The sequence below is a fragment of the Gobio gobio genome (genome assembly GCF_949357685.1).
Source record: "Gobio gobio genome assembly, chromosome: 10".
NCBI classification, from domain to species: Eukaryota; Metazoa; Chordata; class Actinopteri; order Cypriniformes; family Gobionidae; genus Gobio; species Gobio gobio.
Window position 1 is genome coordinate 15,147,641 of NC_137116.1, and position 10,571 is coordinate 15,158,211.

The following is a 10,571-nucleotide window of genomic DNA, read 5'->3' on the forward strand; positions in this document are numbered from 1 at the left end:
GCGATACCAGCATCTGATCGAGTTTTGAAGGCAGTCGATATGTCTCCCTCGCTGCCTTTGATATCCCACAATCTGTCCGAAATCAGTTTCGCGAGATGCCTTCATGCACAAAATGCTGCCTGCAGAGTCATCGTCTGAGAAGGCAGCGAGGCAGCTGCCTAGCCTATGTCTGTCATTCATTGCGAAGTCTTGTTTTGTTCACACAGCATTTCTGAGCGTTTTCCCTGGTTACTTGTCTCTTGGTTTTGGATTTCTTGCCTGTTCCGTTTGTCTGATTGGACTGATTCCCTGTTATGACCTCTTGCCTGTTTGTTGACTACGAGTGTGGATTATCCATTAAAATAAAGCTGCATTTGGATCCTCAACCTCGTTTTTATCGGAGCAGTGCCTAACAAGGGGGAGTAAATCATGGTCTAATTAAAATTTTTAGGTGAACTAACCCTTTAATTAATCGGTTATATATTGTACTCTCTACAATTGTTAAAATATTAACTGGTATACAAACGTTGAGTTTTTCATTCATTGTCACTGTAATTAACACATCATTGTTTGATTAGCTCATATGTAAAGAGTTAGATAATGTTGTTTTACGCTTTGTTAACGTATTAAGTGTAAATAGTTCTCACTTTAGATTAGTCTCTGAAAATCAAAGGTCATTAATTAAGTGCTAAACCAACCTTTATTAGACATTAATTGCATTAGTATTAATTGTATTTTCTAAATTTGTGCTATGAATATAATTCACAGAAAGCAACTACATGCATAATTAACATGTTAAGTACAAAAATCGGCAAATGCATTGGGTTAAAAAAACAGTTGGGTTAAAAGTAACCCAACAGTTGAGTTAACTTTTTATTTTTATTCATGTCATTATTTAAATAAATAAATTACAAATTTTCAAATACAGATTTATTTGTATTAAAAAAAGTTTTAAAATATATATTTTAAATGTCAAACTAAATATTGGGAGTCTAGCATTTAATGTATACATTAAATTCAAAACACACACACACACAATACATTCAAAACCTATTAAAAAAGTACAAACAGCACATATTCAAAACCTACACAAATGTACAAAGAGTAAACATACATAAAATGTGTACATACAACACAAATGAACACTAAATTTAAAACTACACAAAAGTGTATAGTAATATTAAATTCAAAACCTATACAAATTTGGACAGAATACACAAATTCATAAAATCAAATCCTTGCAGAAATAAACAACTTTATAAAAAAAAATCTGCACTGTACACATTGATGTGTTGTAAATATACCTTAAGCAAAACAAATAGAAATGACGATGATCAAAGTTCTTAATGAGGCAGCAATGTGTTGAAGGAACTCCTCTGGATATATTCATGTTCGTATGCTGCAAAAACTCCCAAATGGGGGCAGAGTTCTTGGGATAGTTTGTCATAGATGTATAACAAATCTGAAACATACATCCAGTGCTTGAAATCAGGTCTTCTGTTCAACTGAAAATGAGAACCTGCGCGTTCTCTTTGTCCCCATCATGCATCAGGTCATGAGGATCTGGCCCGTCTCTGTTCAGCTAATGCCCCACGTTAGTTCAACCTTAAAAGAATAAATAAAGTTCAGTTGGCATGCAATGTGACAACATCAGCAGTGTTAATACGTACAAGTTACAATGAAGCCGTGCTGTACTGAATTAAAAACTGAGTATATCCTATCCCTTAACCATCATTTACAAAATATTAATTTCAATGCATGTTCACGAGAGCACCGTGATGCATGCGTGTTGTGTTGATGAGAGAGCAAATGTTGTTGTGTCATGTTGTTTTAACACTCTCGTGTTGCTTCGTAAAACTGAGGCTAAACCACTTGAGTCACATGGATTACTTTAACGATATCTGTTCTGGGCCGTGAAAGTGGTAGACCGTCAATGGAGGGACCCAAATGTCTCAGATTTCTTTAAACAGATTTTCATTTGTGGTCCGAAGAAAAACAAAAGTCTTACAGTTTTGGAAAATTAGCCCATGATTTTCTCACCCTCAGGTCATCCTAGGTGTGGGTTTGTGTGAGAAAAATATCCATATTTAACACGTTATAAATTAAAATATCTAGCTTCCAGTGGACCACCTTCTGTATTCAACTTCTGAAAAAAGCGTGACGATAACGTCGGACGTAGCGTAAGCGTTTTGAACTGCGAGAGGCGTTACACTTTCTGTGTAAGTTGAATACAGAAGGCAGTCTGTCGGAAGTTAGTTATTTTAGACTACAACGTTTTAAATATGGATATTTTTCTTACAAAACCCCATCGATTCGTTCAGAAGGCCTTCATTAACCCCCGGAGCCGTGTGGAGCACTTTTATAATGGATGGATGCACTTTTTTGGTCTTCAAATTTTGGGCTGCCATTAAAAAGCTTGAATTAGTTAGGACATTTATTAAAGGGTTAGTTCAGCCAAAACTGTAAATTGTGTCATTAATGACTGAGCCTCATGTGGTTGGACACCCGTCAGACCTCCGTTCATCTTCAGACACAAATGAAGATATTTTAGTGTAAATCTGATGCTCTGAAAGGCCTCCATTGGCTCAACTTTACACTCTCAAGACCCTTAAAAGACACTAAAGACTAAAGTTACAAAGTCCATCTCACTACAGCGGCTCTACAATAACTTTATGAAGACGAGAATAGTTTCTGTGCGCAAAAAAACCCTAAATAATGACTTATATAGTGATGACGATTTCAAAACACGGCCTCATGAAGCTTCGAAGCGTTATGAATCAGTGAGTCGATTCAGCGGTTCAGAGCGTTATGAATCAGTGAGTCGATTCAGCGGTTCAGAGCGTTATGAATCAGTGAGTCGATTCAGCGGTTCAGAGCGTTATGAATCAGTGAGTCGATTCAGCGGTTCAGAGCGTTATGAATCAGTGAGTCGATTCAGCGGTTCAGAGCGTTATGAATCAGTGAGTCGATTCAGCGGTTCAGAGCGTTATGAATCAGTGAGCCGAATGATGATTCGGATCGCGTGTCAAACCGCCAAACTGCTGAAATTTGGCGATTCAAACTGCTGAATCGACTCAGTGATTCATAACGCTTCGAAGCTTCATGATGCTTTGTTTTGAAATCGTCATCACTATATAAGTCGTTATTTAGGTTTTTTTTGCGCACTTTGTAACGACGTCTTTAGTGTCTTTTAAGGGTCTTGAGAGTGAACGGTGCCATTGAGCCAATGGAGGACTTTCAGAGGCATCAGATTTCAACTAAAATATCTTAATTTCTGTTCCGAAGATGAACGGAGGTCTGACGGGTGTCCAACGACATGAGGGTCAAGTCAAGTCAACTTTATTTATATAGCGCTTTTAACAATGTAGATTGTTTCAAAGCAGCTTTACAGTATTAAACAGGAAAATAATGCAGCATAATTTTATTCAGCTGTACAGCCATTCTGGAAAAAACGCTGATGTCATCAGTTCATTTCAATTATCATACAGTGACAGTGTGGGCTTTAGATCAATAATTCGATCAGTAATTTAGTTTAAATGGTTAATTTAGTTTATTATTTAGATTTATTTCGATGTTTAGTTGAACATGTAGTGTCCCCAACTGAGCACGCCAAGCCACAGGCAACAGTGGCAAGGAAACCCAAACCCCATCAGGAGCAGAATGGAGGAAAATAAACCTTGGGAGAAACCAGGCTCAGTCGGGGGGGCAGTTCTCCTCTGGCCAATTAACAAACAGCGTATTATTATTATTATTCTGGCAGTTTTACAGCTCGGAGGTCATAATAGATCAGAATATTCGAGGGACCGGGGGCAACATGCTGGGGACGGGTTTATTGAGGATGATGTTGATTAAATAATTATTAAAGTGCAATATTCGAATGATCGGAGGCAACACGCAGGAGACGGGTTTATTGAGGATGATGTTGATTAAATAATTATTAAAGTGCAATATTCGAATGATCGGAGGCAACACGCAGGAGACGGGTTTATTGAGGATGATGTTGATTAAATAATTATTAAAGTGCAATATTCGAATGATCGGAGGCAACACGCTGGAGACGGGTTTATTGAGGATGACATAGGGTAAGATTACAAGGGTAAGTAATTAATGACAGAATTTTCATTTTTGGGTGAACTAACCCTTTAATATAGCTCTGATTGTGTTCGTCTGAAAGAAGAATGTCATACACACCTAGGAGGACTTGAGGGAGAGTAAATTATGGGATAATTTTTGGATGAACTATCCCTTTTTAATTATGTGGGTGAACTAACCCATTAACAAGCAGAATCACTAAAGGAAATAATAAATGATGCAGTGTACTTTATCAAAGATAATTTGATAGTGTTGCTTTTACTTACAGGCTGAATTTCAGCATATGTTGGACACCATTTTTTCCCAGTTGTGAGGTATGGCGATGATGGCAGGAAGGGTTTTAAAGGCAAGTTCTCCATGATCACCTTTTGAAAGACAAGTTTACAGAAAAAGAACAAACAGTTTTTACTTATACTACGTGTGTAGACCTAATTTCATATGCACTTAGACACAACTAGGGATGCCACAATTCTCAATATAATATTGAACCGTTCGGTACGGCATTCACGGTTCAATACGCGCCTGTGAATTGCGGTTTTTCGGTTTTGCATTGAATTAATTATTTTTCTACAAATTCTATCATTTGCCTCCATCCCAATACTGAACAACATGACATACATTCACATCACACGTTAGTGGTAGAGTTATACTCACAGAACACTAGAGTTATTCACAATCACCAAAGTTCAGTATTTGCATTATTTGTAGTAGTCGTCTTACTGCGCTAATACTGTCAAATACACACAAGGTTAACATAAACACAGTCAGTTATGTCTAAAGTGAAAGTAAAATCGCAATCGTGTCTGTATATTAGATGTGTAGAGGTCTTAAACTGACAGCGGCGCAGCCTATAGTGAACACGCTGTCCTTAAAGGGACAGTTCACCTATAAAATGATGTCATTATTAGGGCTGTAATCTCCCAGTCGATTAGTCGATTATTGGTCGATACGTTCTGGCTCGACCAAAATTCTGATTGGTCGATTTTTTGCCGCGTTCATTTAATCAGTTTTGCTGCGTTCATTTAATCAGTTTTGTCGCGCCGCGTTCATTTCGTCAGGTGGAAAGCACTAATTGCTAATGGGGGTGTTTTGAGAGCACCCCTGTTTCACAGGTAACAGTCTGCCTTCAGAACACCCCCATTGTTTTCACTTCTTTTGGATTAGCCCAACCCACTGGCGAAGAGAAGTCTCTCACTGGTCCTTTGTGTTTCATTCCCCGCTGGCTCAAACGTACACCCAAAGTGGTAAACTTGAGGAACGCCCATCAACATACACATGAGGGGAAGCGTCACAACACCGCGCTATTAGTGGATCTGTACCGTCAGTTTTGCCGCGTTCATTTCATCAGTTTTGCCGAGCCACGTTAATTTCATTAGTTTTGCCGCGCCGCGTTCATTTCATCAGGTGGAAAGCACTAATTGCTAATGGGGGTGTTTTCAGAGCACCCCTGTTTCACAGGTAACAGTCTGTCTTCAGAACACCCCCATTGTTTCACTTATTTTGGATTAGCCCAACCCGCAGGCGAGAGAGACAGATTGAAGAAGGCTAGTTTTCTTGTATATTATTTATTTAATTGTGAGAGCGTTTTTTCTGCTCTTGATCTGGCTTGTTTAATAAATATTCCTTTTTTATTAAAGAGGACGTGCCTTTTGTGTTTAAGAGTAAAAGCTTTAAGTTAATAGTCTATTCGTGTCTCAGCCGCGAAGCTGAGCTCAGCTGACTGAGCTCATGTTTGAGCTGCACAGAGCGGCTGAAATGAGTGTCTGTCAGTTATTATTATACATATGACAAAAACAATTGTCTAAATTATGTTGCATATTCCTCAAAAGTTCTTGTGATGATATCTAGTTAACAACACATAGTGCTATATTTTCGGAAGTCATAGTCTATGATATTGCGCAGGTGCATGCGATGCGACGCTGTCAGAGCCGACAGACTCGTGTGTCAGACTCATTTCAGTGCAAAATAATCAGCTCAAAAACTATTTAATATACAGCAAATAGCCTACTAGTTTTTTATGTTTATTTATAATTAATTTAGGGAGACAACAAGGCTACCAAGTACTGCGCACAGTGTGCAGCTTATTCATTTAAGTTTTTTTTTTCCTAACGTTATTTTAGTCGATTTTTAGTCGAAAATTTCAGGACTTCAGTCGACCAAGATTTTCTTTGGTTGATTACAGCCCTAGTCATTATTTACTCACTCTAATATTGTTCCAAACCTGTATTTATTTCTCTATGACAGAATTTTCATTTTTGAGTGAAATATCCCATCACTCACTGCTCTTGACTGAAAAAACTAATACAGTAGCTTTAATAAGAATCAGTGTATATTTTATAGTGAAGTCTGTGAAGTGTTTTATTTTTACATTCATTCATTCAATTTCATACTCAAATGCTGCTGTACAGCTCTGAGCTGCCAGTGTAAATCTTTATATATATTTATTTTATTTACTAGGAATGTGTACAAGTTTTTTTTTAAGAAAAGTTTTAAGTTTAAGTAAGGTTTTTCAATTCTTTTAAGTAAAATAAAGAAAGAGTATTGCAATAAAAAAATAGTCTTTTTTCTCCTTAACCTCTTGCTGTTCCTGTCGGCTAAGAATAGAAGAGCAAAAAACTGATGTGACAAGCCATCAGAACCAAACCGAACCGAAAACCGTGGTTAAAAACCGAGGTGTGTATTGAACCGTGGACTAACTGTAGTGTTGCATCCCTAGACACAACCAAACAATTTTTCCAAAATAAGACACGCCTTTCCTACAATGAACATCATTGAACTGACCATTCCAGGATAGTCATGAAGTCTGGGATGTTCTCTACTCATTTCTTCAATAGTTTTAGTTCCAGATGATCAAATCCAGGCACTCCAGTTTGTTGAGGTGTTGTACGTCTCATGAACTCCTCCACTTGGCTGTGAGGGCTTCTTACAGTCAGTCATCAGACAACTCATACTCTATTGAAATAAAACATACTGTATGAAAAAGAGGGAAGACAGCTGAAAAAATAAACAAACAAACAAACATACATAAGTAATAAACAGGTTGTTTCCCAAACCGCCTGGGCTGCATTTCCCGATAACGTTGTCTCTTATCGCGCTACGAAGACTCTAAAGGTATAACTTAACTAAAGGTATAACTTAACTAAAGGTATAACTTAACTAAAGGTATAACTTAACTAAAGGTATAACTTAACTAAAGGTATAACTTAACTAAAGGTATCCCATTTCTAGACGTGTTCCCCGAACTAAACTTTAGGAGGTTGCTTAAGGTAAACCTTCTTAAGTTTGACGTTAGCAGGTGCTGAATCAGTTTATCAATGGCTCAAAAATCGATTATTCACTCTATGCAGGGGCTGTTTAACTGCATTATGTGAGAAAGCAGTGTTCTTTATAATAGAAGCACTTCAGAAATAGTTGAAATTGCGTTTATCAGGACTCGTGAGATCGTATAAATATAATCCAAATTGCAAACTAAATCCAACCGTGGATATTGTAAATAATTTTGAAATGATTGTGCGAACCTGCAACCTCTCATGCCCAGACGTATCCTGCCATTTATATTATCATAATATATTTTGCCATAGCCTTCATTTACTCCACAAGCAAAGTTGATTGCCCACATCACATTATTGGTAAATCACTAATTTCTGTTATTGGATGACCTACTCAATAAAGGTGCAAAACGCGAAAGATAATCAACAGCTACAGCGGAGAAAAGCGAAAGAAAGAGAAGAGCAACAGCAGCTGAATATCAGGGCTGAGCTCCGTCAGGTTTGTCTTGACAAAGTCGGACCAACAAGATCTAAAATCTGCTGAATTAATAAAATTAATTTTGAATTGCAGCTTTTGATATGGTAAAGTTTTCACGGATGAAATAGTGCACATAGAAATGGCTCCGCCGTCTTTGGTCAAACTATGGCAGCGATACAGCAAATAGTTGTAAATCAAAGTCCCCTCTACAATCATTCCCTTTAAATAGACTCCATAAAGGTTTGCCAGCTGATATACCTTTGGATAATATAGGCTAATTATAAAGCAAACAGCCATCAGTGTAATGACAATAGACCCTTTTCACAGACTGTGATGACGCGTTTTAACGGTCATCAATATCGTAAATCCTGCAATGTTTTTTGTATTTTCATTTTTAAAAAAATATATGTACATTTATAACACTAATACTTTGTATTTTATTACTTTTGCATCAAATTACAATAAAAAGTTCCTGCTGCTGTGAGGGTGTTTAGTAATAGCATCTATGGGAGTGATGGTAAAATTAACATATTTCTCTCTTTTCACTGCCGTTATCAATCTCACTCTATTTTTCCCCCTCTTTTTGAAAGTTGTTAAATCACTACTGTGGCGGTTTTTCTTTTGCTATGGGCACACAAAAAAATATTTAATGTATTCTCTCATTCTCAGCTATAATATTTAATCCAACTATGACGACTTCTGCTCTGAGAAACCCGGAAATGTGTAAAGGGTCTATAGTATTATTTGCATGAAAACACTTAAATTAGCAGAATTATATTGGTAAAGACTGAGATGTAAAGAAACAGTGGCCACTCTCGGAATGAACTGTCAATAGTGATAAGGCATAGCTAAGAGTGCTCCAGACCAACCTTACGAACGTCTTACAGAAGGTATTCTTAACTAAGATTGCTTCGGGAAACACGTATTAACGATAAGATACACCTTAAGGTATAACTTAAGAACGACGTAGTGTTAAGAAGGTTTCGGGAAATCCAGCCCTGGTTCTGTAGTAGCCCCAGCACTGCACATTTGGCCAATCTAATCTTATTTAACTTACCAGCTTGTTAGTAGAGAGACTCCAAAACCGGAAATGTGTGTCAGATAATGAAGACGTCCACATTGTGGGGATCCTCCAGGACTAGAGTCAAGAACCACTGTCATCAAGCAGCGTAAACCTTTCATCCACTCCTTCCTCTGCATTAGAATCAAACAGGGAAAAAAGAAACATTTTCAGAAAAGTAGACTATAATAATCGAATAATTGTGTACAACTTATTTCAATAGCTTACTCACCTTTAATTACATGGCAGAGGTTCAATTGTTGTAGTCTTTGCTTCACAAATGAATCCATTTGTCTAAAACACATTTAGTAAAACACATTTAAAATAAAGGAAAAAACTGTAAAAGCTTTGTAAGAATAAATACTATAATTGGATGCTTTAACTACTCTTGTAATACATTTAATAGTAACATGCATGACTATATTCATTTGACAAGTTGCAGTTTGCGTTACTACAGTAAAACTAGGTAATTTGTGGGTTGGAAAACATTCTAACTGTCGTGAACTAGTCTAATTGTCCATTGGTGTTGGGAATATCTGCACTCATTCATCTCACAACATATATTTCGGCGAATTCACACGCGGCGTCTCCTGGATCTCACCGCGCTGTTGTGGTGTCGTGTGGCCGGGTCTGAGCTCGCGCTGCCCGGGCTGAGCTGATAATGCTCCGCGCGGCTTTAGATCGCGATTTCAGACTAGGCCTAACGTTACTTACTTTATCACCATAGTAAGTTTTTAAACAGTTTCGCTAAAATAATGTTTTAATTACTGTATTACTGCTAGCGAACTAACTGGGATAGCTAGGGTTTATTTCCAATCGAGAGTAGTAAAACTGATTAAAGGGAACTTCGTTTTTTATTCAGTTTTAGACTATATTCAACGTTTCAGTACACAATACATAATGTTATAAGAGTTGTAACTTACACATAAAAAAAAAGATATGACTTACCTTTCAAATCATAATCAGGCAGCAGCAGCTTCTTCTGTTGACGATCACTGGCCGTTTCGCCGTTAAAATTTGAACCGTCGCTGCGGAAACCCGGGTTATTACTAAAAATAACCCCACGATGTTAAAATGACCCAACATTTTTGTAAAATAACCCAACATATTGACCCAATATGTGTAACCCAACGGTTGGGTTTAAAAAAATAACCCAACGTTTTTTATTGTGTAGAAGAAAAATATTTTAAGTGGTCATTAATGGACCATAATTATAGCACAAATAGTATTTAGTCCCAAAATATTTTCAATAAATAGCCTATTATTGAAAAATAGTTTAGGTGTATGTCATTTGACCATCTATGAGTATGAGTATCAAGCCATTCACATTCGCAACTCAGTCTTTAACTGCCATATTAGCGCCAAAACGCTATTTATTGTTTGAATTTCGCAAACTTCAAGAAATGTAAAAGCTTAGACTTTGTTTAATATCAGAAGCAGGTTTGTCAGTTTGTGGTGAGATTAAGTTGTGCAGCAGAGCGTGAAAGTTGGCGACCCGCTAAACCCCGGCCGCCTGTGACGTCACGATTGGAACGCGCCAGTTACATGTCGAGCTTATTCATATTCTTAAACATCTTTTGTAAAGTTCTTTCTTGAATGTCTTTATCTGTAATGCTTCATTGTCCATTTTCTCTTCTTTCCTCATGTCTTCTCCGCCACACAGCTTCGGGTAAGCGATGTTGTGGCATTTTAA

The 10,571-nt window shown here is 37.3% G+C and overlaps 1 long non-coding RNA gene across 1 annotated transcript; it reads right to left on the reverse strand.

Annotated features, from left to right (window-relative positions):
• Positions 1 to 662: 662 nt before the first annotated feature.
• On the reverse strand, positions 663 to 9,941 carry LOC307132105. Its single transcript, XR_013817261.1, has 6 exons — positions 9,827 to 9,941; positions 9,111 to 9,172; positions 8,876 to 9,012; positions 6,853 to 7,023; positions 4,338 to 4,436; positions 663 to 1,584 (listed from the first exon to the last, which is right to left on the reverse strand). It is a non-coding gene; the product is annotated as an uncharacterized lncRNA (long non-coding RNA).
• Between the last annotated feature and the right edge of the window lie 630 nt (positions 9,942 to 10,571).